The 27,402-nt window shown below is 34.3% G+C and overlaps 1 protein-coding gene and 1 pseudogene across 4 annotated transcripts in view; both read right to left on the reverse strand.

The window, feature by feature from the left end:
• Positions 1–27,397, reverse strand: LOC134475520 (large ribosomal subunit protein eL6-like; annotated as a pseudogene).
• Tmlhe (trimethyllysine hydroxylase, epsilon) overlaps positions 1–27,402 on the reverse strand; it is a 122,461-nt gene that overhangs the window by 3,022 nt on the left and 92,037 nt on the right. The window lies entirely within an intron of this gene.

Genomic DNA, 27,402 nt, shown 5'->3' on the forward strand with positions numbered 1-27,402 from the left:
TTTTGGGGAACAAATGTATTTTTGATATAAACTTCATAGAATTTCTGGGCCTGTTAGGTATGCCAGCTTTAATAGGCACTGCTACAGACATTCATTTCAAAGCGAAACAAACATCCAATGGTGTTCTTTTTGGATATTAGACAGTGTTCATTGCTTCTAGTACAAATTGAACCACTATTCTTAAGTTTTCTCAGATATAAAATAAACACATTAACATTTTCTTAGTGAAACTCACAGGTCTACTGTAACAATCAAATGAAAACACAAGCTTGTTTTCTCTCAGGTTTTACAAAACTATGCACTCAAGGAGAACAGGATGAAAAAACATACAAGGGGTATCAAACAATATGATGTGTTTAAATAAAATGTTTTAGAGTAAAAGACATATTGCCATCAATTCCCCTAAACGTACTCTCCCTTGCTTGAAACACATCCCACTACTCTTGTAGTTTGGAAGTCCATTTCTGTGAGTGTCTTTACAAGGTGCAATAAAAATATAGCGACATGCTCCTGAGTGCCATCCTATGGAAAGGCAGGTCTGTAGAAACATTATGGTATGTATTTATCCACCTTATTCACTAGATCTGGCACCCTGTGATTTCTGGTTCTTCTCCAAAGTCAAAATGACCACGAAGGGTAAACATTTTGAATTGATTCAGGATATCAAGGCAGCCACAATGGTAAAACTAAAGATACTAAAGAGAATGTCCCATGTGCAACTGAGAAGGTGTATTCTGTTTTGGGGTGGAACACTCTGTAAACATCTATGAAGTCCTTTTGTTCAAAGATTTGTTTACCAAATGTAAACATTTGGTTTAATTCTGATATTTATTTGTTCATTTTTTTCTATTGATCTATTTGTGAGAGTGGCTACTGTTACAGTTTATGTTCAGATGCTCCCCCCAACCCCAGCCTCATGCAATCATGGATGTGGCCAACTCTATCATTTGTGATTGGTTTGTTGTCTAGCACTGGGATTGACCATGTGAATGTTGCACCCGCCCAGGGGTGGAGCTGGCATACAGTGTAAAGGTGGAAAAAAGCATGTTTTCTCTCTCTTGCCTGGTTTGCACTTGCTGTAGGGGTTGCCACAAACCACTGCCCTCTCAGCCATGTCATTTTTCCTTGGAGCCAACTGAGTATAGAAAGAAATCTCTAATCTGTAAGAAAAAAACCTTCTCCTCCCTAACTTTGGATATCAGGTATTTTGTCTCAACAACAAGAGAGAAAAGTAACTAATACAGGTACTAAGGTTCTCCACTACCACTGCATTAGTGCTTACTTGGTTCTTCATGGTTTTTAGTATTTGTTTTATACAGTTGGGTGCTCCAGTGTTTGATGCATATATATTTATGATTGCTATCTCTTCTTTTTGGAGTTTTCCCTTAACAAGTATTCTAGTCTCTTCTTTGTCTCTTTTGATCAGTTTTGGCTTAAAGTTTCCGTTGTATGCAAATAGAATAGCTACCCCTGCTTTTTTCTGGGTTCCTGTGGCATGGAGAATTGTTTTCCATCTCTTGATTTTTAATCTATAAATTTCTTTTTGGGTTAAATGTGTTTCTTGAATGCAGTATATTGCTGAATCTTGTTTCTTGATCCATTTTGCCAGTCTCTTTCTTTTGACTGTGAGTTGAGGCCATTTACATTGACAGTTATAACCTATATGTATTGGTTTGTCTTTTTCATGTTACTTTTTCTGTTGTTGGATCCCTGTCTTTTCCTCTGTTTAATTGTTTGCGCTTTGGTGTCTTATTTTATTGGTGCTCTTGTATTTTTGATCACCCTTATCTCTTTCTAATATATCCTTCACAGCATTCTGTAGAGTTGGTTTGATGCTCACAAATTTCTTCAACTGTTCTTTGTCATGGAAGCATCTTATTTCTCTATTGATTTTGAAAGACAGTTTTACGGGATACATCATATGGGTTGAATGCTGTTTTTCTTTCTGGGCTTGAAATACCTCACACTAGTTCTCCTTGATTGGATGGTTTGTGAGAAATCTGCTGTGATTGTGATGGGTTTTCCTTTATAGTGATTGTTTTCTTTTCTCTAGCTGCTTTTAACATTTTGTTCTTCTGTTGAATTTCTGGAATCTTGATTATTATATGCTTTGGTATAGATTTATTTTGGTCATGGTTATTTGAAGTTCTATATGCTCCATCTATTTTTATGTCAAATTCTGCCATTATTTCTGTGAAGAGGCCTTTAATGGCTCTGCACTGTCTCTAGCTTTCTCACTGACTCCAATCAGTTTTATGTTGTTCTTTGCTCCATCTTGTAGCTGTTGGATTGATTTTTCTTTTTTGTTTGTCTTCAATTCTTTGAAAGACTTTTTTAAAATTTTATTTAAAGAGAAAAAAAAACAGTAAAAGGGTACAAGTAATACAGAATTTCAAAAAAATAAACAGTAAGAAATCACTAGTTAATAGATTACATATTGTCATCTTAGAAATAGTTGTTCAAGTTACAAAATTAAAGCATACAAAGTGGACATTCAACCAGTGAGACTGCAAACAGTTGTGTTCAGTGACCCAACAAAAACTTAGTAATACGGTCATCTATTTTATACTCCTAAACACATTTGCAGTTGTATCCTTTAGAGCACTTTCTTTTCTTCTCTTTTTTTACAATAACAATTACACATTTTGGGTTTTATTACTTCCACAGTTCTTATACAAAGGATGCACATAGTACATGATGTAAAAACAGAATACAAGATAATCAACAATGATTACCATAATGCCTCTTGCTACCTTGAAAAGAATTGCCTATATAATAAATTGAACAAACAGTACAGAACAAAATAAATTGAACAAACATACAGAACAAAACCAATAAAACCTAAACATTGGAGACATTACTGAACTTCAGAAGAAAATAATAGTCAAACCAGAATGGGCATCATAGTGAATCTTACTGCCTTCAAAGTAGTTGCCTCTACCCTCAAATTTGATACTATCAAACAAAACAGAATAGAGTAAAATCAGACAAAACAAGATGGTGAGAGCAATACAGGGCTTCAAATCAAGTTAACAGGAAATCAAAAAAGTTACTATAATATATCCTGCTAATTTTTAAATTTATTTTTCCCTTAATTAAAAAAATAATAAAAAAATTTTTAAGATGGGGGAGATTGAGATAAAGGAGGACATAACAACATAACAATACAGGTCAGAACAAAACAATTTAAGCAACATAGTGTTTCACCACAAGATAACCCGACTTAATAGTAGTTACCATTGTGTCTCTTTCCTTGAAATATTTGAGTATAACTTCATGTACTAGAGCATCAAACATATCAAACCAGTGTGAAACCATTCAAGTGGATGAATGGATAGATTTTTCATGGTCTCTTGCTATTTTTAAGATATCTTTCTTTTCCAGGTTTCTGGTCATGATCCAATCTCCTAGATCTGATAGTCTATTCTTGTCTTCATTCATTCCGTTGTGTATACTTTAAATGGAGGAGTTTTTAATCTCCTGGATTTCTGTTTGGGTCTGTTTTACTGATTCTATTTGTTTCTGTGTTGGGAATTCATGGTTTCCATCATTTTCCTGAGCACCTCTATTTTTTAAAAAGTCTGTCTGCTTTAATGTCTTTCATTTTGATTATTATTTCTTTTTGCATCTTAGAGATTATTTTTTTATGGTCTCTTACATTTGTTTTTCGTTTTTGCTGCTATTGTTTCAGAGAGTTCCAGTGGTTGGCTTCCAATTTCTTGTATCTCTACTCTGGACTTGTCCTGAGTGGGCTGGGCATTTGGGGTTGAATTTTGCTACCTTGTCTTGTCATTTTCTATTTTTATTTAATTTTGTTTTGTATGTTGATACTTGTAGATTTCTTATTGTACATAGCTTTATCCCTGGTGTTGAGGCTTTAGCCCAAAACATATGCTTTAGTAAATGTAGAGGAACTGAAATCATTGCATGCAGACTATCTGCCCATAGCACAATTAAACTGGAAATCAAGGACAAAAGAAATCACAAAAACTACATAAACACATGGAAATTAAACAGCACCCTTCTGGATGACCAATGGGTACACAAAGGAATTTAAACATTAAGTTAAGCAGTATGTACAATTAAAACAATAAGGCTGATACAACTTAACTAAAATTTATGGGATGCAATGAAACAGTCTTGTAAGGGAAATTTATAGTAATGAACTCTCACATCAGGAGACTAGAACAAGCTCAAATAAACAACCTAATGTTGAACCTCAAACTTCCAGAAAAGAAGAATAAATCAAACCCGAAGCTCATATGAAGGAGAAAATTATAAAAAATGCAGAAATTAATGTAATTGAGAGTAAGAAAATAATACAAAGAATCAATCAATTGAAAAGTTGGTTCTTTGAAAGAATAAATAAAATTTATAAACCATCAGCCAACCTCATTAAAAAGAGAGCCCCCCCCCAATTCAAGCAATTATGAATGAAAAAGGGGAAATCACAATGGATTGTACAGACATCTGGAAGATCACCTATACCTACCAAAAGAACTTTTGTTGTAATAAGATGGAAAACACAGAAGAAATAGACAGATTCCTACACCCAACTGAATTACCAAAACTAAATTAAGAAAATATAAAAATTCTAAATAACGCATTATCAGCCAATGAAATTGAAAATGTAATTAAAAACTCACCAATGAAGGAAAGCTTAGGCTTTGAGGGGTTCACTATTGAATTCTATAAGAAATTTAGAGAAGAATGAATGCCAGTAATGCTGAAAGTCTTTAAAAAATGGAAAAAGAAGCAGTACTTCCAAAGTCGTTCCTGGAAGCAAGTATTACCCTAATTCCAAAATGAGAGAAGAACCCAACCAAAAAAAGAAAACTACAGTCAATCTTCCTAATGAATATAGATGCAAAAATTCTCAATAAGATACTGGGAAACAGAATGTAACAAGTCATGAAGATTATACATGACAACCACATAGGATTCATCCCAGGGATGTAGGGGTGGTTCAACATATGCAAACCAATAAATGTAGTACATTATATCTGTGGCACCTAATTTACATACAAAAATCAGTAGCTTTTTCCATATACCAGTAATAGATTTTCTAGGACAGAAACTATGAAAATAATTCCATTTATAATAGAAAAAAATCTAGGAATATATTTAACCTAATACACTATATCAACAGAACCAAAGACAAAAACCATATGATCATCTCAACAGATGTGGAAAAAGCATTTGACACAGCCAACATTATACTAAGTAGTCAAAAACTGAAAGCTTTTACTCTAAAAGCAGCAACAAGACAAGGATGTCCATTATCACCACTCCTATTTAATATAGTTCTGGAAACATCAGCCAGATCAATTAGACAAGAAAGAGAAATAAAATGAATAAAGAAAGGAAAGGCAGAATTTAAACTATCATTATTTACAGATGCTCTCACACTCTACATAGAAGACTCCAAAAACTCCACCAAAAGACTCCCAGAGTTAATAAGCAAATTCAGTAGCATAGCTAGGTACAAAGTCAACAGTCAAAAATCAATAGCTTCTTATAGACAAGCAAGAAATTCTCAGACACAGAAATTAGTGAAACCATACCCTTTACAATAGCAACCAAAAAAAGAAATTCTTGTGAATCAATCTAACAAATGAACTAAAAGATCTATACATTGAAAACTACAGTTCTCTGAAAAAAGAGATCAAAGAGGATATCAAAAATTGGAAGGATATCCTCTCCTCATGGATAGGAAGAACAAAGAGTGAAAATGGCCATTCTCTCAAAACTGCTGTACAGATTTAATGCAATCCCAATCAAAATATCATTAGCATACCTCACAGAACTAGAAAAAATATTTCTAAAATTTATTTGGAACCAGAAGAGATCTACAATAGCAAAAGAAATTCTGGGCAACAAATGTAAGTCAGGGGGCATCACAATCCCTGACCTGAAATTACACCACAAAGATAGTGTGGTAAAATCAGTACAGTATTGGCAAAAAAAGACCTGAGCATCAGTAGAACAGAATAGAAGACGCATACACACCCCCAAACACACTCAGCCACCTTACCTTTGACAAAGGAGTCACGCACTTTCACTGGAAGAAAGACAGCCTCTTTAATAAGTGGTGCTGGAAAAACTGGCTTTCCACATGCTGAAGACTAAAACTAGACCCACGTCTATTACCATGCACTAAACTAAAGTCAAAATGGACCAAAGATCTAAATATTAAAATAGAACACTAAACCTACTGGAAGTGAAAATAGGTAGAAATCTCAAAAACATAAAGTGTCAGCAGATTTTATGAACAGAACCAAGACCTCATGGAAAACACTACGAAGACTCAACAAATGAGATTTCACCTTACTAAAAGGTTTTACACAATGAAAAAAATCACCAACAGAGTGAAAGAACAACCACAGAGTGGCAAAAAATCTTACCCAATTGTCTACCAGACAGAGGACCAATCTCTAGAACATACAAAGAACTGAAAAAAAAAATCAAGCCTCCCAAATTCACCCAGTCCAAAAACGGGCATCTGAGATGAATATACACTTTTCAGATGAAGAAATACAAATGGCAAGTAAATATATGAATATTCAACATCACACGTTATTAGAGAGATGCAAGTTAAAACAACACTGTGATTCCATCTCACTCCAGAAAGAATGGGTATCATCAAGAAATCGACTGATAACAAATGTTGGAGGAGTTGTGGGGGAAAAGAAACATTTCTCCACTGTTGGTGTGAGTGTAGACTGGTGCAAGCAATGTGGAAATCAGCATGGAGATTTCTCAAAAAGCTAGGATTAGAAATTCTATTTCACCTAGCTATTCCCCTTCTGGGTATATTCCCAGAAGAATTAAAAACATCATACTACACAGATATATATGCACTCATGTTTATAGCAGCACAATTTGTAAAGCTAGATTTTGGAAACAACCCAAATGCCCATCAACTGATGAATGGATAAAAAATATGTTTTTTAATATAATGGAATACTGCTCAGCCATAAAGAAGGATAAACTTTAGGCTTTTATAAGTACATGAATTTAACTCGAGATCATACTCATAAGTGAAATAAATGAGACCCACATGTGTGAACATTGTGTTGTCTCACTAGTGTGAGAAGCTGAACAAGTAAATGAGATCCAAACTGTATAATAGATATTGTGAACTGGGAAGAAACTGTACAAAAGAAAAGAAAAACTGATGGAGGAAAGGGGAAAGGAAAGAAGAGAAAGGGAAAACATAACAAAAGTTAAGATCGTTTTTTGGGTAGTTTCACTTAGTTTATTGAAAAGAAAGGTTTGTGCTAATATTGTTTGGTCAGTATTTCATGCCTATATCTTGTACTCTGAGTAACTACTATGAAGAGAACAATGCATAATGTATTAATTATTGTTACTCTCTTATTAGCCTGTTTTGAAACTCTATTGCATTTTTAGTTTTTTTTCCCTTTAAAATAAAGACACTCAGGAAAGAGGACTTCCAGAACCACTTCAGAAGTGAGGGGGAATATTTTGAGGGAGACTGAAAGCAATGGCTATTTTACTCTAATTTTTAAAAATTGAAACATTCACTATAGTATCCATTGGGATCATGACACTTAGTTTCATTTTTATAAACCTCCAATATTCTTTAGGAATTTGAAAAAATATCATTTTATTTACTCTTTTCATCATCCCAGAAAAATGTGATATTAACCTTCCTTTATATATAAGGAAATTAAAAGGGAGATTAAATTTTTCATAGTTCATATGTAGTAGAGAGGTTCTGAAATCAGATCTCTCTAAAATTTAACTTATTGTTTACGCCAGACAGCAGAAAAAAAGAAATTCTTGCAATGATTATTCATAAGGCCATTTTTTACAGGTCACAATTATAATCACTTGATTCCGATTTCAATTTACAGTTTACATGTGTTTTCTTTTTTTTTTTTTAAATTTTATTTAAGGAGAAAAGAAAAAAAAAAGCAGGGAAAGGGTACAAGTTATATAGATTTACAGAAAAAAATGAACAGTAGGAAATCACTAGTTAATGGATTACATATTGTCATCTTAGAAATAATTGTTCAAGTCACAAAATTAAAGCTTGTAAAGTGGACATTCCATCAATGATACTGCAAACAGTTCTGTTCATTGATCCAATAAAACTCTGTGATATCATTTTCTATCTTATACACTTAAATATACATGCAGCTATATAGTTTGGAGCACTTTCTTTTCCTCTCTTTTGTACCATGACTATTACACATTTTGGGTTTCATTGCTCCCACGGTTCTTATTACTTTTTTGGAAGAGAGTAAAACCAAATGTGACAGAACAGAATCGGTCAAGTCAAAAGGGTGGACATTATAGATAATGTAAAAACATAATACAAGGTGATCAACAATGGTTACCATAATGCCTCCCGCTATCTCTAATAGAATTGCCTATATCATTAGTTATAATACAATTGAACAAAACAGTAAAGAATAAATTACATGTGTTTTCATATACAGCATCATATTTACTAATAATCCTGTGAGGTAAGTAGTACAGATACTATTACTATCTTACTATATAAATAAGAAAAATAATGATAAAGCTCTGGTATTTGCTCAAGGGATCTCATATTCACTCGACATAAATTCATTGTATATTAAATGATACTGTTTTCTAAGACCAACATCAGAAAATAGTCAAGTTTACTATAAACTAGCAAAGTGTTCTTTTGATTAGAATACTACCACCTTTGGACTTATCCACAAAACGGTGTCATCATATTGTCTTTCTTATGCTCTCATATGAGACAAGAGACTTGGAAGTACAGTAAGGGAAAACAAACAAAACAAGAAATTAGTGTTAAGAAAAGCTAGGAAGTTTCAGTAAAGCTATGCCTCCCATATTACTTGATAAAGATATTTCAGGTAAGAAGAGCTCAATGATTGCATGGAATGCATTTGACTGATCCATGCAAAAGGACTGCTCTTTGAAAAAAAAATTGACAAAAACATCTAGGTTCAACTTTGGCCTCTAAGCCAGAACGTTCAACCACAAGCAAGTCTACAGCCTCAGCCTGATGATAACTTTTTCACAGCTTTCTTGACGCAATAAACTAGAACCCCCTCAAAGCCTTCCTGTGGCTACCTATCTGCAACTGCTTCCTTTTAACTGCCTGCCTGGACTCTCTGGGTAAACTTCTTCATGATGTGCATGTAGCCTTTTCTGTCCTTCAGTGAGTCACAATGAGCAGTCATTCTGTAAGCTCTTACCCCTAACTCTCACTTGTGTAATACATATGTTTTGAAGTCTTTCAGACTTCAGCACTGCAGCAGCAGAAATCTCACAGCAAGGTAAGCCTTGATCCTGCTCCAGTGCTAGACTGTGGTGGGCTCAGCAGGTTGTGGGCTCCACGTATAATCCAGTATTATGGTGTTGATGGCCATAGAACTGCCAACCATATTTTTTCTCCAACCTCAGAAAGCAATTGTCTGATTGAGGGAAGAAAGGGAGGCAGATGACAAGTTGTGGGCAGAGAAGCCTATAATCATTCATTCCACAGTAGGGCCTAGAGCAGGCAAAATGGTGCCTGAACACAGTCCAGTGAGTGTAAATGAGGCACCTAGATCTACTCTGGCCACAGGTGGAGGCTACTAGGTTTGGACTGCTGTGTTTAAATACTTTTGAAGTTCATGATGGAGAACAAAACACCTGAAGATTTTGTATAAACCAGGGCACGGGGCACTTCATACTGTTTTTTAAAATCAGTTATTTAATTAGGTTCTTGGTAAGAAATGTAGAACATCAATTTGTGAGAGTAAACTCCATTTGTCAGAGCAGATCTCAAGCAGCCCCAGGAACTGAGAAACAGCTTTGATTTTTGGTGAATCTGTTGAGTCCACTGCTTTCTAATTAACCTTGTGCTGTTCTGAAATCTGGTATCTTTCTTTGTCAGTGTCAAAGATCTCACCCTCCTGGGCTTCCCCAGCTTTGTCTTGAAGTAAGCATCAGTGAAGTGTTTGGGGGATTTTCACATTGCTGATATCAATTTTTGTGGAGGTGGCAGTAACAAATTTCTGGTGCATCCTATGCAGAGGAATGCGATTAAGGCTTAGAGGCCCAGTCACAAGTAGCAAGCCACTGGCCACCTGCTTCAAGAAAACCACTCTTGCCTCTGTGGTGCCCAGTGAGGATTATCAAGACAGTCCTGGGTGTGACGGTAGGTTGCAATTTCCTCCTGTGCTGACTGAAGGGTATTTTGCCGTGGCTCAACAGCCTTTGAGGCACATCTTCAGTAGGATAGTATCTAGGCATTTTTCAAAGCTTAACCACATGGGTACCATCATTCTTGTTACCAAAACCTGGTTTTGTGACAGTAACAAGAACCTTTTCCTTTTTCTTCTCAACCTTGGATTTTAGCAACTGTGTACTTTCTCTTGTATAAAGCCTTCCTGGAATACATAGCAGATCAGTAGTATCTAACAATTCCTCTAACCAAGACAGGGTTTTGGCTGCAATGGGGCTGCCCTTCTTGCAATTTTTAGCCTTCACAATACCCTTTTTACCACTACCAGTGGCATTGGCCTTCTTGGCTTTGGGTTTCTTTTCTTTAAAATCTGGCTTCTCAGTTTTTTCACTTGCTATCTTACAAGATGGGGAAAGAGCAGCACTTCATACTGTTAAGCCAGTAACAACACATCAATAGTGGTCTCACAGCAAACCCATACTTAGGATATAAGCTACAGGTGAAATAGCAGAAGTGCTCACAAGTTTATAGGAAATAGCAGATTGCTTGAAAGTTCTAGGACAGGAACAAACAAAGGCAATTACAAAGATTCAAATAAATACTTAATTTTCAGTTTGCAGATCATGTCATAAATCAAAAAGGATCAACAACTTTCAGGGAATCGTGACCCAAATTAGTAATCAAAATAAGGTGATAGACCAGTAGCTGAAAACTCTTGAAGGAAACTCAAAACAAGTACTTTAAGGAGACTCAACAAGCATCAAGAAAATAAAGATAAATGATTCAGTGTTCTATCAGAGAAGCTTAATAGAGAGGTTGAGGTAATTTAAAATGGAAAAATAAATAAAACTGGACAGTATACTGTTTGGTGAAATTAAAAATATCATAGATGGCATCAATAGCAAAATAGATGAAGCTAAAGAACTATCACATTTGACAAGTTTTTGAAAATATACTGTTGGAGGGTTAAAAAGAACAAAGAGGAATGAAGAAAGTTTACTGGAATTTTGGGTCAGCGTTAAAGAGCAAATACTCAAGGTACTGAGGTTGAACTTCAGAACTCCAAGTGAATAAAAAGCTTACTCAAAGAAACAACAGAAGAAAAATTTCTGAATACAAAGGATAAAAACAGCCATGTAAAGGGAGGTCAAAGATCACCAGTCATATAAAACTCAAAGAAGTCTACCACAAGACAAATTATACAAGTTCTTAATGGTTAAAAATGAAAAGATAATCCTCAAAGCTGCCAGACAAAGGGTGAAAAGAAAGGTACCCCAACTTACACAACCACAGATTTCTCAGTAGAGAATTTACAGACCAGGAGATAGTGGCTTGAGGTTTTGTTAGTACAAAGGAAAATAACTCTCAGCGGAATACTGTACCCAGAAAAGTTATCCTTTAGATAAGAAGAAAAGATTAAGATATCCCTAGATAAAAAAGGGAGAGTAGCCATATTAGAAAAAATAGACCTTAAGTCAGAATAGGTAAAACAAATGCTATTATATGAAGAGAAGAGGTCAATTCAGCAAAAGGAAGAATATTTGGGGACTTTAGCATTCCATCATTAACAACAGACAGATCATCCAGGCAGAAAAATCAACAAGCAAATGTCAGAGTTAAATTGGATCTTAGGTCAAATGGCCCTAGAAGACATCTCTATAAGACATTTCATCCAACAATTGCAGATTACACATTTTTCTCATCAGTACATGGGATATTGTCCAAGACAGTTCACATGACAGGCTACAAAACAAGTCTCAAGAAATTTTTAAAACTGAAGTTATAGGCCAGGGATTTAGCTCAGTGGTATAATGAGTTCAATCCCCAGTACCAAAAACAAAACAAAACAAAAATCAACAACAAAAAACCAAAACTAAGTTATACAGTGGATGATGCATTGGTAATGAAAATGTGGAAGATTTAACTATCGTTGTGCTACAAGGAAGAAGTAGACTCCAGTTTATTTATTTATTTATTTATTTATTTATTTTGTCTTTCTTCTTTTTTATCGGTACCGGGGATCGAACTCACGACCACCTGCTTGCAAGGCAGGTGCTTATGCCGCTGAGCTAAATCCGCCACCTGCTTGCAAGGCAGGTGCTTATGCCGCTGAGCTAAATCCCCAGCCCCCAGACTCCAGTTTAACAGTAACAGTAGGTACTGGAAAAAGGTGACTGTGACATGAAAAAACTTAAATCATGAGATTGGGAGAAAGACCCCATATCCTGTCTTGGCAGACACTAAACACAGGGATGGGAGAACATGTACAGTGTGTCTGAAGAGTGTGAAACACTGGTGTTTTAAGGTAGCAGCCGGAAACAAAGTTCAACCTGTGGGATTATGTGGTGGCAGGGGGGTTCTGAGACTGGGGGACCCCAGCAGGGATCAATCGAAGGTTGGGCACACACATTCCATAATACAAACACAGTCATTGTACATCCATTGCCCCTCTGATTTGCTCAGAGGCACTTGAGTGAAGACACTGGCCAGCCACACCTCCAAAAATAGTCTGAAAATTTAAGGAGATTGGGCCCATGCCAAATTTGGCCCATTTGGTCAGATTCAGTGGACAGGCCAGATTTTCTGGCACCCTCACTCCTATGTATGGAAGAGAATAAACCAGAGTGTGAAAGCTAGTCCTGCCACTAGTGGGCCTGAGTACCCTAAACCATGGCAGGTGAGGGTACTTAGCCTCTTGCATACTCTAAATGGCTTCTTCTGCTTAAATGGAAGAGGTGGGGACTCTGGACTAAAAAATAAAAAGATTTCCATACATGCCTTTCCCCCATTTTCAATCAGGCAGCACCCAGGACTTTAACTCCAGTGTAAGTATCACAACAAGGAGCAATTTCCAACCTGATTTTGTTATCGTTCTTGTTTCTATAGTTTTTTTTTGTAATGTTCTGGTGGTAGTTAGGGCATATGCGTTTGCATATGTTTACAAGTGTTAGTTATTGGTTATCATATCATACTATCACCAAGGGTTGTTTCATAGCATTTATTAAATTAGTGTTTCTGTTATTTTATTAATCAGATTAAATTTCCCTGTATCTTCTCTCATTTTCCATTAATATTCCTCCCTGACTTCCTTCTTTCCTCCTCTCACACCCTTTCAAATGTCCCCTCCCTCCTTTTTCTCTTCTTGTATATACAGCTATCATTAAAACATACTTTTTTCTTTCTTTTTAAAGTGTATGTGTGGAGTTTAATGTATATATGCAATGCTATATAAGTGATAACTATTACTTTTACTTTTATATTGTCTTATCTTTTTTTATCTTATTTAAGGAGAAAAAGAAAAAAAGCAGAAAAAGGGTACAAGTTATACAGAATTTCAAAAAAAATAAACAGTAGGAAATCACTAGTTAATAGATTACATATTGTCATCTTAGAAATATTTGTTCAAGTTACAAAATTAAAGCATATAAAGTGGACATTCAAACAGTGAGACTGCAAAAAGTTCTGTTCAATGATCCAACAAAACTCAGTAATATCGTTATCTATCTTATACACTTTAATATACATGCAGTTATATCGTTTAAATCACTTTCTTTTCCTCTCTTTTGTACAATGACAATTACACATTTTGGGTTTTATTACTCCCACAGTTCTTATTACTTTTTTTTGAAGAGAGTAAAACCAAGTGTGACATAACAGAACAGAGTCAGTCAAATCAAAAGGATGGACATAATATATAATGTAAAAACATAATACAAGGTGATCAACAATGGTTACCATGCCTCTTGCTATCTTAAAAAGAATTGCCTATATCATCAGTTATAATAAAATTGAACAAAACAGTAAAGGACAAAACCAATAAAGCCAAAACATTGGAGACAATTCAAGTCTTCAAAAGAAGATAATAGTCAACCAGAATAGGCATCATAATGAATCTTATTATCTTCACAGCTGTTGCCTATACTTTCAAACTTGGTACTATCAAGCAAAACAGAATAGAGGAAAATCAGTCAAAACAAGATGGTGAGAGCAATACAGGGTTTCAAATCAAGTTAATAGGAAATCAAAGTGGGTTACTATAATATATCCTGCTATTTTCTATTTATTTTTCCCTTATATATTGTCTTATCTTGATACCTCAGATTCTTGTTCACCAATGGTAGTTTCTTGGATCTTTTAACTTTATGTTTCTATTAGTTTATTGATTGGCTTCAATCCCCATGTAACTTCTCTTACTTTTCATCTACATTTTATTCCTTTTTCTTACTTATTTGCAATTCCTCATCTTACCTCTCAAACCTCCCTTAACTCTTCCTCCATTTCTGGGTACAAAAATATTATCATCAAAACTATTTTTCTTCCATTCTCTTTGGTATCTGTTTTTCTCTCTCTTTTCCTTTTTTAAAGTTTTTTTTTTGTTTTTCTTCTCCCATTTCCTAGTTCACCATCCCTCCCTACTATTCTATGTCTTTCTGAGTTAGCGAAAGAGTTGAGAAATTTCAAAACAACTTTTAAATTATATGTTAATATATGAGTTATTCTTTGGATAATGACATTATCATCTTTGTTCTCTCTTTCAATACAGTGCTAGAGACTGAACCTACTATTTTGAACAGGTGGACTGGGTACTTTCACACTGAGTCACATCCCAAGCCAAAGGCACACTATAGCAAGCGTCTTAGTTACTTTTTACTTGTTGAGACAAAATATCTGATGCCCAAAGTTGGGAAAGGAAAGGTTTATTTCTTACAGTTCTTGGAGATTTCAGTCCATACTCAGTTGGCTCCAAGGCAGAGTGGCAAGGCAGGGCTGCAGTTCATGGCGGCAGCAAACAGCAAGGCAGAAACAGAAGCAAGAGAGAGACACACACACCTTCTTCCTGCCATTACATTGTATGCTGGCTCCACGCCTAGGTGGGTGTAGCACTGACATCATCAATTCAAGCTAGACAATGAACCAATCACAAATGCACAATGCAAATGCATGAGGCCTAGGAGCCACAGACGTAAACCATAACAGCAATAAAGCTGCTTACTAAGGAGAACTCTGTAATAGTAATAGAATTTTCTGTCCTAACTGATCTATAGTCGTCAATGCAAAAGTCATGAGAAAACAAAGCAAAAAAGATGTCAAAAATTTATAATTTGCCCAAAGCTATTCCTACGGACACTGAATTGGATGAAATTCTAAGAAAGAATTTTTAAAAAACTAATAGTCAAAATGATTTGAGAGCAAAGCAGAGACAAATGTACAGCTGAATAAATTAATTACTAAGATGATCAATGAGCATAAAAGATAGAAATGAGCATCTAAATGAATTAAGAAAGACAATACAGGATACAAAAGACTACTTCAATGAAGAGTTAGAGGGTATGGAAAGAAATGAAGCAGAAAACCTGGAAATGCAAGTCTCAATTGAAAGTCTTTGACAATGGCAAGGTAAGTCAGAAGGATATCAAGACTTGAAGGGAAGATTGATGTAATGGGACATTTAATTAGTAATAATGAATAATGAGACAATAAGTGATTGTCCAAGAGCTCCCAGAAAACTCCAAAAGAACAAGTTTAAGGATTCTCATATGGGAAAACAGGATCAAGGTTAATAGTATAAAAATTTATTCACTAAAATTATTGCAAACAGATTCTCAAATCTAAGGAATTAGATGGATACTCAAGTAAAGGAGAAATTTAGATCCCTAAATGTGTATTACCAGAAAAAAACCTATACCAGGCCTGATGAATTGTCCATTTGATTGGCTTTGGGATCTGCCCTGGGGATTAGTAAAGAACACTTATGGGTGGGTCATAGAAATTTGATTTTGGAGTGTACATCTGGTCCCTTGTCCCTTTCCTTTCTGCCACTGTTTCCCTGCTCTGCTTCCTAGCTGCCATAAACTATGCAGCTTTGCTCTGGTACACCATTCTGCTATGAAGCTTGTACCTTGGAGCCCGCCAATCATGGACTGAATCCTGAGACTATGACTCAAATTAAAAACTGCCTCCCCTCAAAATTGTAAGTGTTAAGTATTGTGTCTTAGCAACAGGAAAGCTGAATAATACATAAAATTGGCACCAGAGAAGTGAGGTTGTTGCTGTGAATATACCTTCTCATGTGGCTCAGTAGCCTTTCAAATTGGTTTTCAGGAGCAATTTAAAAGCATTTGGAGATGTGGGCTAGAAATTCCTTGGAATGCTGTAAGCAGGTGATTCTGTTTAGATCACAGAAAACCAGCATGCTGTTAATGAGGTACACGAGAAGAAATAAAACTAGATAAAAAGGAGACAAATAAATCAAATATTTTAAATTGTACTTTTAAGAAAAACTATAGCTTCAAGACAAGCTTGTTTCCTGCTTCTAGAAGTCACCTTAGTATGCGACTCCTTAATTCTTAGAGAGAATAGTGTTAAATTCCTAAAGGCCCCTTACAATAATGGCCTGTAAATTCCTGGACACTGGATTCTTTTCACCTACAAATTGCCTTTTCCTTCAGATCACAAAAATAGCTACATTAGAAACATGTCCTAACACATATCTCCACTTCAAACTCATATAGATGGCCTACACGGTTAGCTAACAGACAGTGAGTGTACGCATCTGAGATCACCTATTTTAAAAACAGCCTTGACATCTGATGCACCCTGGCTTGTAATGTGCTTCATTTCTTTACATATCTACACTGTATTCTTGAGTGTGTCCTATAATAAATCTTTCTCATGCCTTTTTTTACTGATCTGTCCTAAAAATTCTTTCCCCATGATGAGAATCAGCAAATCTACATACTTATTTTAAAAGGATGGGTTAAATTCCTTATTTCAGACTCACACAGACCCTTAGATCCAGCTCACAACAATGAGAAAACAAACTGTAAAGGCCAGGCTGGATAGGATTCATTGGCAATAAGGGGTCCATTGGCGATTGAAGTGGAGGTCATTTTTTTATACACAGGTGAAAAAATTATCTCTATTTCGTGCATGTCCTGATACTTTGTGAGAGATTGAGATTAAGGGTGATGGACTAACTGATCTAGTGGAGGGCATTAAAAACAGCACCACATTCAGGCTGTGGCATAGGTACTGTTGGATGCTTTTAGCCGGATTTACAGTAAGAATTGGGGAGCAAAGAAACTTAGAAAACTTTAATTTTGGACAAAATGGGACCACATAAAGTTGGGGCCTAAAGTCATATGGTTGCTGAAGAAATTCATATCATTAAAAGAAACCAATAACGTCATACTGGGACAAGAATGAAGATGGATTGAGTTCACCTCAGTAATCAGAAAGACCCCATCCATTGCATTCTCAAGGATGCAAAGTGCCAACATTTCATTTGTGAAGAGAGTTCCGGAGCACCTTGTTCAAGAAGGGTCACTAGAGAAATGGGATTAATTTCATCATGTTCAGCCATCCAGGCACTCAAAGGCTGATGGAGCCATGGTCCAAAGGGTATCAGCTACTGCTAGAGCTGAGGAATGATCTTAGCTACATCATCTACATGACGCTGATTTCACTGACATGTGAAATGCAAATGTTGTTGTGTTCTGAACGTTTTCATGCAGTTTTCAAAGGAAGGCCTTGGAGACCAGGCAAGGAGCCCCTGAGAAGGAACTATACAAAGGTGTGAGTATGAAGCTGAAGGTGCAATGAAAACTTCAGAAAGTTGGAGATGCCAGGAACATGCAATGTCTGCCAAAGAAAGCCACAGACAGAGTAGAGGCATCCCAAAAGAATTAAATTAAATTAAATCTTTCCTCTTTTAAATTTTGGGTAGTAGATTTTGTTTCTCAGCAATACAAAAGCTAATAGAACCATTCCCATGACACATTGGAGTCAAAATGCTTGAAGCTCAAGTACAAAGAATACTAGAAGTTGTTTAAAGAGAAGCATCAAACCACCTATAAGGGAAAATCTTTTAATTAATTAGCATATTTCTCCACAAAACCTTAAAGGCTGGATAACTTGGAGTGAATTTTTCTAAGTGCTAAAAGAAAATAATTGCTAAAACAGATTATATTATGCAAGACTATTCTTCAAAACCAAAGGAAAAATAACTTCCATGATAAGGATAAACTAAAGACATTCGTGGCCACTAAGCAGCATTACAAAAAATACTTAAGGGAATCCAAATGAAGATAAATAGGACAAAATCATCCAAGAGTCCAAGGGAAAGAATAAATCTCACTGGGATAGGTGCTACACCAAAGGATAACAGAAATGAATCAAGCACTGAAAAAACAATGTGACAGGAATCAGTACATACCTGTGAATAACAGTCAATGTAAACATTCTTCAATCTTCAATAAATAGATAGGCTGGCAGTCTGGAAAAAAAAAAACTAACCTACAAGAGATACACTTCATCCACAAGGACGCACACACTCTGAAAGTACAAAAAATGCTATTTCAAGATGTTGAAACCTGAAAGCAAGCAGAAGTAGCTAATCTGATTTTTAAAAAAGTTAATTTCAAAGCAAAACTTGTCAGGAGACAAAGATGGTCACTGTAGATTGTTAAAGGGAACAATTAGCCAACATGAATAACAATTTTAAATATATATGCACAGAAGATCAGTGCATCCAATTTCATAAAACAAAAAAAAAAACTATTTGACACAATAGATAGATACCAATACAATCATGGTTGAGGGCTTTAATACCCCTTCTAACAAATAGACAATATATCAATAAAGAAACGTGAGAATTAAACTACATCATAAGACAAATGGATTTAACAGATATCTAAAGAGCATTTCATACAGCAGCAGGATGTACATTCTTTTTGGCAGCTTACATAGCTTTCTGCAAAATAAACCATAGTTTAGGCCCTTAAATATGTACAAAAGAATTGAAGTAATCCAGTTCACCCTAGCAGATCATAATGAAATGAAACTAGAAAGCAACAGCAAAAGAAACCACAAAAACAGTCAATGGATTACTGAACAAATCACAAGAAAAATTTAAAATTTCATAGAATCAGTTGTGTATAGTAGTAAACATCTATTCTCCCAGCATTCTTGGAGGCTGAGGCATGAGAATGGGAAATTTGAGCCCAGCCTGGGCAACTTAGCACTTAGTGAGACACTGTCTTATGAAAGAAAAGAGTTGGAGATGTAGCTCAGGGCAAAGGCTTCAATCCCAATGTCAGAAAAAATTACTAGACTCAAATGATAATGGAAATACAACACATCAAAATCTGTGGGAAACAATAAAAGCAGCTTTAAGAGAGAAGCTTATACCTGTGAGTGCCTACATTAAAAAAGCAGAGAAAACCATATAAGTAGCCTAATGAGCATCTCAAGGACATAGAAAAACAAAAACAATGCAATCTCAAAACTAATACAAGGAAAGAATTAATAAAAATCAGAATTGAAATTAACAAAACTGAGAAGAAAAATAATACAAAAGATCCATGAATCAGTTGGCTCTTTGAAAAAATAAATGAGATGGACAAATCCTTAGCCACACTTACCAAAAGACAGAAAATACCCATATCTATAAAATTAGAAATAGACAAAATTACTGCAGAAACCACTAAAATACAGAGGATTATTAGACATTATTTTGAATGATGATAGTCCAATAAATTGGACAATTTTGAAGAAATGGATAAATTCCTCAACACAGATGAATTATCCAGATTTAAACAGGAAAATATAAAAATCCTAAGCAGACCAAAAACAAGCAATGAAAATGGTGCAGTGATAAATGCTGTACCAACCAAAAGCCCACCTTATGGATTTACCACTGAATTTTACCAGAACTTGATATGTGAACACATGCCAATATTCTTCAGACTTTTTTATGAAATTGAAAAGGAAGGAATGTTTATAAACTCATTTTTGAAGCCATCTTTTCCCTCAGATCAAAATTGGTTAAGGAAACACAGGTGCGTGCACACACACACACACACACACACACACACACACACACATTATAGGACAATATCATGAATGACCTAGATGTAAAATACTTCAATAGGATCCAAACAGAATTCAAAAGTTCATTAAAAAGATTATGCACTATTGGTAAGTTGGCTTCATCTCAGGGATGAAAAGATGCTTCAATATAAGTAAATCAATAAATTATAGTTCACCAGCTTCAATATAAGTAAATCAATAAATTATAGTTCACCACACAAATAGCATCAAGGGTAAAAATCACAGGATCATCTGAATGGATGGAGAAAAATCCTTTGATAAAATCCAACATTCCTTCATGATAAAAGTAACGATGAAAATAGGTTTAGAAGGACCCTAACTCAAAGTGATAAAAATCATATATGACAAATCCACAACCAATATCATCATGTCACATGAGCCAATATTATTAAATCAATTGATTTAATACAATAACCATTAAAATACCAACACCCTTCTTCACAAAAATAAAAGAGAAATTCATTTGGAACCAGAAAAGACTCAAAAAAGCTGAAGTAATCCTGTATTACAATATTGAATTTCAAATTATACTATAAAGCTGTATTAAGAAAGATAGCATGGTACTGGTATAAAAATAGACATGTAGACCAAACAAAACAGAAGACACAGAAACACCCTCATGTAACTTTAATCATCTGGCTTTCAGCAAAACGGCCAAAAACATAGTGGGAAAAAAATAGCTTCTTTAACAAATGGTACTGGGAAAACTATTATACATAAGCAGAAGATTGAAACTACACCCATATCATTAACCACGTACTAAAATTAAATAAAAATGAGCCAAAGACATAAACTTCAAAACTGTTGGAAGATAACATAGGGAAAATACTTGAAGCTATAGGCACAGCAAAAACTTCCTAAATAGAAAACTCCAATAGCACAATAAATAGTATTTAAAAAATAAACCAATGGAATTATATCAACTTAAAAAGCTTCTTCACAGCAAAATAAACCATTAACCCAGTGAAAACAGTACACAATGGAAATTTTTTTTCCTAGATACACTCTTGATAGAGGATTAGTACTTCAAATATACAAATAATTAAAAAAAATCTCACTTTAAAAAATGACCCAAAATGTGAACTAATTAACTAAATAGGCATCTCTCAAAAGAAGAAGTACAAATGGCCAATACATACATGAAGAATGTTCATTGTCTTTAACTATTAGGGTAATGCAAATAAAAACAACTCAGATTTCATTTTACTCTGGACAGAATGGCTATCATCAAAAAAAAAAAAAAAAAGGAATCTTTGCATGCTTGGTGAGAATGGAAAATAGGGTTTGAGAATGTACTGGTCAAAGAATACAAATTTTCAAGTCAGACAGGACTAAATTTAAGGGTTTTATTAACTAATATGCAGAGTATAGTTAATATCAATGTATTATATATTCAAAAACTGCAATTTAGCCACTGCACAATATATTCATATTTTAAAACAACACACTGCACATATCTATCATCTATCTATCTATCTATCTATCTATCTATCTAATTACTTGTCAATTAAAAAGTAAAATAAAGTAACTTAATAAATAGAAAGATGTATGAATTGACAATGAATACATGAAAAAATGCTCAACATCTTTAGTCATTAGAAGAAATTCAAATGAAAGCCTCAAGAAAGTAATCATTATCATAGCTAAAATTAGTAATACTGAGAACATCAAGTATTGGCAGGTAAGCAGGGCAGATACAATTCTCATACATTGTTGATAATAGTGTAAAATGTTACCTTTACTTTGGTAAAATGTGTTATGATTGCTTATGAAATGAAACACCCATGGATTTCATGACCCAACATTTCCATTTCTAGGTGTTTACATGAGTGAAGTGAAAATGCATATTCATAAAAGCACTTTTACATGAATATTTATAGTACTTTTATTCAGAGTAACATCAAACTAGAAACACTTTAGATTTTTACTCATAAAACAATGTATTCATTCCAGAATACGCAAAACTAATCTATAGTGCCTAAAAAGTCAAAAGTGATTTCCTCTGGGGTATATGTACAGGTTTTGAGTATAAATATGAAGGTAATATTTTATACATTGATATGCATTTGGTTCATCCAGGTGACAAATATACTTTTCCAAAACTCAGTATATTTTTAATACCACTTAAAAATTTTAGCTCAAAACAATAAAGCGGCAAACAAATATTGAACTTTATTTGATATAAATGTTGAAGTATTTTAGAGTTACATGTACTTTATTGTGCAATGTACTTTAAAATGCATCAAAATGTGTTTAACTGATGGATAGATGAAAAGATAATGGAGAAGAAGATGATAAAACAAATACAGTAATATCTTAATGATAGAACCTAGGTGGCAAGTCTCTGGTTTTTCCCTGTTAATTGCTTTCAACATTTTATATCTTTAAAAATGTCCATAATAAGATATAGCAAAAATACTGAGTATCTACTCATGGGGAAACCTTCAAGGGGAAGAGATAACAATCTTAAATATATATTCACCAAATTCCAGAGCACCCAGCTATACAAAGCAAGTATTAACAGAAATGAAAAATCAAATACACAATAACACAATTATAACAGGAGAGCGTAACATGCCATTGACACAAAGGAACAGATAACCAGACAGAAAATCAGCAAAGAAATAACAACTGAATCACACCTGTGAACAAATGGACTTTATAGATGTATATAGAGTGTTCCATCTAACAACATCAGAATATACGTTTTTCTCAGCAGTACATGGGACATTCTATAAAATAGACAATATAGTAGCCCACAGAACATATTTAAGTAAATGCAAAAGAGCTGAAATTATTCCATGCATGTTATTTGATCATAGCACCATGAAACTAGAAATTAATGATAAAAGAAACTGGAAAAACTTCACAAACACATGGAAATTGAATAATACACTCTTGAGCAATCATTAGGTCACAGAGGAAATTAAAGAAATTAAACAGTATCTATAAGCAAACAAAAATACAAATACAACTTCACGGAATCTGTGGGATGTAATGAAAGTGGTCCTCAGAGGAAAATCTATTGCACTGAGTTCCCACATCAGAAAAACAGACTGAACACAAATAAACAACCTGATGCTACACCTCTAACATCTAGAAAAAGAAGAGCAAGACAAGCCCAAAGCCAACAAAGGGAGGAAATTATAAAAATCAGAACAGAAATTAATGTAATAGAGACTAAGAAAATAATCCAAAGAATCAATGAATCAAAGAGTTGGTTCTTCAAAAGAATAAATAAAATTGATAAGCCCCTAGCCAACTTTTATAAAAAAGAAAAGAAAAAACAAATTATTGCAATAACAAATGAAAAAGGTGAAATCACTACAGACTCTGTGGAAATACAGAAGAACATCTACAACTATTTCAACGACCTCTACTCATAGGTTCAATAACACAGAAGAAATGGACAGATTCCTAGAAACATATGAACTACCAAAGCTGGGTCAAGAAGATGTAAAACAGCTGAATAACTCCATTTCTACTAATGAAACTGAAAATGTAATTAAGTCCTTAACAACAAAGAAGAGCTCAGGTCCAGATGGATCCACTGTGGAATTCTACAAGAAATATATAAAAGACTTAATGCCAACACTCCTCAAGCTCTTCAATGAAGTTGAAAGGGAAGCAATTCTTCCAAAGTCATTCTGGAAGCAAATATGACTCTAGTAACAAAACCTGAGAAAGACCCAACTAAAAAAGAGAACCATAGGGGCTGGGGATTTAGCTCAGCGGCATAAGCACCTGCCTTCCAAGCAGGCGGTTGTGAGTTCGATCCCCGGTATCGATAAAAAAAAAAAAAAAGAGAACTATAGGCCAATCTCCCTAATGAACATAGATGCAAAAAGTCTCAATAAAATATTGGCAAAAAGGATGCAGCAAATCATCTAGAAGATTATACACCATGACCAAGTGGGATTCATCCCAGGCATGCAGGGATGGTTCAACATACATAAATCAATAAATGTAATCCACCATAACAACAGAGCCAAAAATAAGAATCATATGATTATTTCTATAGATGCAGAAAAAGCTTTTGATAAAGTACAACACTCATTCATGATAAGAATCTTACAAAAAATTGGCATAGATTGTCTTTACCTCAATATGATAAAGGCCATCTATGACAACCAACAGCCAGCATCATATTAAAATGGTCCAAAACTGAAAGCCTTTAACTTAAAGTCAGGTACAAGACAAGAATGTCCCTTATCCCTGCTTGTATTCAACATAGTATTGGAAATACTAGCCAGAGCAATTAGACAAGAAAGAGAAATAAAAGCAGTAAATATAGGAAAAGAGGAGCTTAAGTTATCATTATTGGCAGATAACATGATACTCTACATAGAAGACCCCCAAAACTCCATTGAAAGACTCCTAGATAAAATAAATTCAGCAATGTAGCTGGATACAAAATCAATACTCAAAAATCAATAGCATTCCTATACAGTAACAACAAAATCACTGAGAGAGAAATAAGAGAAGCCACACACTTCACATTACTATCCAAAACTATGAAACACTTAAAGAGTTTACCTCACAAAAGAAGTAAAAGATCTATTCAGGTAAAATTATAATAGCCTGAAAAAAGAAATTGAAGAAGATCTCAGAAAATGGAAAGACATCCTTTTTATGGATAAGAAGAATAAATATTGTGAAAATGGCCATTCTCCCAAAACTGTTACACAGATTCAATGCAATCCCAATGAAAATAGCACTAACATACTTCATAGTTCTAGAGAAATCACTCCTAAAATTGATCTGGAACCAGAAGAGACCTAGAATAGCAAAGGCAATTCTGAGCAGCAAAGGCAAGGCAGAATGTATCACAATCCCTGACTTGAAGGTATACTACAAAGCTACTGTAACAAAATCAACATGGTACTGGAATAAAAACAGATCTGAAGATCAATGGAATAGATTAGAAGATACAACCACAAGTACAAACACATTTAGCTACCGTATCTTTGATAAAGGGGCCAAACATGTTTACTGGAAGAATGACAATCTCTTTAATTAATGGTGCTGGAAAAACTGGTTCTCCATTTGCTGAAAACTAAAACTAGACCCATGTGTATCAGCATGTACTAAACTAAAATCTAAATGGATCCAAGATCTAAATACTGAAACAGTAACATTATATCTGCTGGAAGACAAATTAGGTAAAACTCTTGAAGTCATAGGGGTAGATAGAGAATTCATGAACAGGAATCAAACTGCATGGGAAATACTTCCCAGAATCAATGGCTGGGATCACGTCTTTTTAAAAAGTTTCTGAATGTTGAAAGAAATCTCCAGGATAGTGAAAAGAAAACCCACAAACTGGGGAAAAAAATCTTAGTGAGCTGTCCCTCAGACAAAGGACTTCTGTCTAGAACATATAAAGAATTTAAAAAAAATTAGACCCCTGAAATTCAAAGACCCAATCCAAAAATGAATGGGTATATGAGATGAATATACAGTTCTCAGATAAAGAAATACAAATGGCAAATAAATACATGAAAAATGTTCATCATCATTACTCATTAGAGAAATTCAAATTAATGAGATTCCATGTCACTCCAGAAAGAACGGCGAGGATCAAGAAAACTACCAACAACAAATGCTGGAGAGGCTATGGGGAAAAAGGAACTGTTCTTCACTGTTTTTGGGAGTATAGACTGTGGAGGTCAGTCTGGAGATTCTATAAAAAGGTGGGATTGGAAGTCCCATTTGATCCAGCTATTCCACTTCTATCCATATTCCTAGAAGAACTGAAAACATTATACCACAGTGATGTATGTGCACCCATGTTTATAGCAGCACAATTTATAATAGCCAGATGTTGGAAACAACCTAAGTGTCCACCAACTGAGGTATGAATAAAAAAATTGTGGTATTTTTATATAATGGAGTACTACACAGCTATAATGATCACAGTGAGATATTTATAAATAAATGGACACAACTTGAGACCATACTCATAAGCAAAATAAATCAAACTCACATGTACAAATACCATAGTCTCCCTAGTGTAAGAAATGGTAAGAGTATATAAGAGTTTATGGTAATCATGATTCCCCATTACATTGCTTTAAAGTCTTATAATGTTTTCATTCATTAGTTGGAATGGTTTTATTGTTTTGTTTGATTTTATTATGTGTGATGTTATGAACAGCTATTTTGAAGAATATAAGACATTATGGTGGCCATTGCTGATTTAATATCATCTTGCTTTGAAATCCTATCATGTTTTTGTTCTTCTCTTTCCATTGGTTCTATCATGTTGTGTCTTATTAGATTTTAATACATGTGATTGTATAAACAAAATTTTTAAGGAAAATGAGATAATATGGTAGCCATAGTTCATTTTCTGTTATTTTATTCTGAACGCCTGGTAATACTTTCATTCTCTTGAATGGTTTTATACTATTTTGTAATATTTGATATTATTGTATGTGAAGGTATGCTAAACCATTTCAAAGAAAGAGACATTATAATAGCTACCGTTAATATCCAGTTGTCTTACTTTATTAACCTGAATAACTTTTTAAGAAGACAATCTGTAATCAACTAGTGATTTCTTACTGCTTATTTTTTTTCTTTGAAATTATGTATTATTTCTACCTCTTTAAATTAAAATTTAAAAAAGACACTACAGTACCCAATGCTGATCATAGAGTGTCATGATGTGAAATCCAGCAATACTATTATTCTTTGTTCAGAATGATTTTAACCTTCTTTAGTTTTTTAAATTTAAACATAAATGAAGATATGGATAACTGCATGAATGTTTAAGTATAGGATTGACAATCGTGTTACTAAGTTGAACAGAACTGTTTGTAGTCTCGCTGTTAGAGTTGTCATTTACATGTTCCATTTTTGTATCTTGAAAAACTATTTTGTAAAAAGTATGTAAACATCGACTAGTGATTTCTTACTGTTTATTTTTTTCTCTGAACGTATGTATTATTTCTACCTATTTTCTGTTTTGTTTAGTCTTTCTTTAAATAAAATTTTAAAAATTAAGTTGTCTTGTTGTGAAGTTCTGTGTTGCTTACATTGTTCTGTTTTGATCTGCTTTGTTCTGTTCTCATTTGTCTTAATCTCTTTAAAATACTACCTCCAATATCTGCCCATCTCCAAATGAAGAATTTTTTGTTTGCCCTCCTATTTATTATTCCATGGGACCCATAACACTATAAATTATTCTATAATAAAAAACTATAGAATAGTAAGATTAAAATGTGTCAGATAACAGGATCTTAGGAATTATCATATTAGAATCTTAATGTTTGGTAAATACATAACACTAGAGGATAGTTCTTTGGTACTTA

The sequence above is a fragment of the Cavia porcellus genome, unplaced genomic scaffold (assembly GCF_034190915.1).
Source record: "Cavia porcellus strain 051 isolate PalLab524CR breed Dunkin Hartley unplaced genomic scaffold, mCavPor4.1 scaffold_3, whole genome shotgun sequence".
In the NCBI taxonomy this organism is placed as follows: domain Eukaryota; kingdom Metazoa; phylum Chordata; class Mammalia; order Rodentia; family Caviidae; genus Cavia; species Cavia porcellus.